Raw genomic sequence first — 1,287 nt, forward strand, 5'->3', positions numbered from 1 at the left:
TTTAAAGAAAAGTAAACATTTTTACAACTCATTTAAGGTACTTAAGATGCCTAATTACAGAAAGTGCAAGAATGAAAGGTTCAGAAAATTGGGCTTAATCACAAATTCATTACACTCACTGATCATTAACTTAATTATACCATCCATGGGTGAAATGCATGTAGTTTCTATTAATAAAAATAGAGCAATTAAGTTCTACATCAAGGAGCAAATGCAGTTAGTTACCATTACTGTGTGATTCCATAACAGTTTTTTCATCCCTGGTTAATTCAGTGACTGCCCTTATTTATGCTTCCTAGCATCTTAGCTATGCAAAATCATTTACTAGAAAATGGTAGAGATGTGTTTTCACTCTTAAAAAACCCCACAGCTTGGATAGATGCCACAAAGTAAGTGGCAATGCCTTAACCATATCCATGTTGTAAAGCTCACTAGGACCTCTTCCATCCGTCTCAAGGAGAGTGCTAGCCTTCTCTCATACAGCACTGTGAGGCAGTTAAGTTTGCCTTGCAGCTTAAAACCTGGGCTCTGAAGTTTCTTCTTGCCATTCAGTATGCTCATCAGCTCCCTTTCATATGGGAATGGAACGTAAATACTATTTATTTATTTTTATTACATTTTATTATTTATTTATATAAAGTTTAGTCACAAATACACAAAAATAAGGAAGGCTATGGCCAGGCTGTGTGAAAGAGAAACGTAAGGGTTGGGTTGGTTTGACTGGCCAGTGTTGGTGATTCTAGGCTCTAGGAAACTGAAATTGCTCACCCACCCACAGAGGAGAAAGTTATGAGGTTACAACAAAGTTACAATCTAATGGCTCATGCTTTAAATATGCTTTGTCTACAATTCAACTACAGCTTTTGGGTACCTTTGGTGTCAGAGCCAGCCAGTCAGGTGCATTCTGGGGTCTCAAGGAGAGCTGGAGCTGGTTAGAGTGACTCTGTGGCACCCAAAAACAGAAAAAAGGCGAGTTTTAAGAATAGTTTGTGCTCCTTAAAAAATTAACATGAGTTTATTGTGATAAAATCATGCAGTAATATGGCACTTCCACTGCAATTCAGCATTCATTAATGGATCATTAATTTAAGGTATCACCTTGAGTGCTTCCCTGCTCTCAGACAATGCCATCTCTTACCCTCTTATGACCTGTTGTCAAACTATGTTCCCTCTCAGTGAAAGAGTTCAGTTTCTTTAAATTCTCTTAACATATTCAAGTTCACTGATGCAGCCATGCTCCAGGTTTGGTTTGCCCCTGATGCCCACATGGGATGCATTTTCAAAATG

General features: G+C 38.2%; 1 non-coding gene across 1 annotated transcript; it reads right to left on the minus strand.

The window, feature by feature from the left end:
- Nucleotides 1-366: 366 nt before the first annotated feature.
- Nucleotides 367-486, minus strand: LOC116821968 (U6atac minor spliceosomal RNA). The gene has a single exon (XR_004373059.1). It is a non-coding gene; the product is annotated as a U6atac minor spliceosomal RNA (small nuclear RNA).
- Nucleotides 487-1,287: the final 801 nt, after the last annotated feature.

The sequence above is a fragment of the Chelonoidis abingdonii genome, chromosome 5, assembly GCF_003597395.2.
Source record: "Chelonoidis abingdonii isolate Lonesome George chromosome 5, CheloAbing_2.0, whole genome shotgun sequence".
In the NCBI taxonomy this organism is placed as follows: Eukaryota; Metazoa; Chordata; order Testudines; family Testudinidae; genus Chelonoidis; species Chelonoidis abingdonii.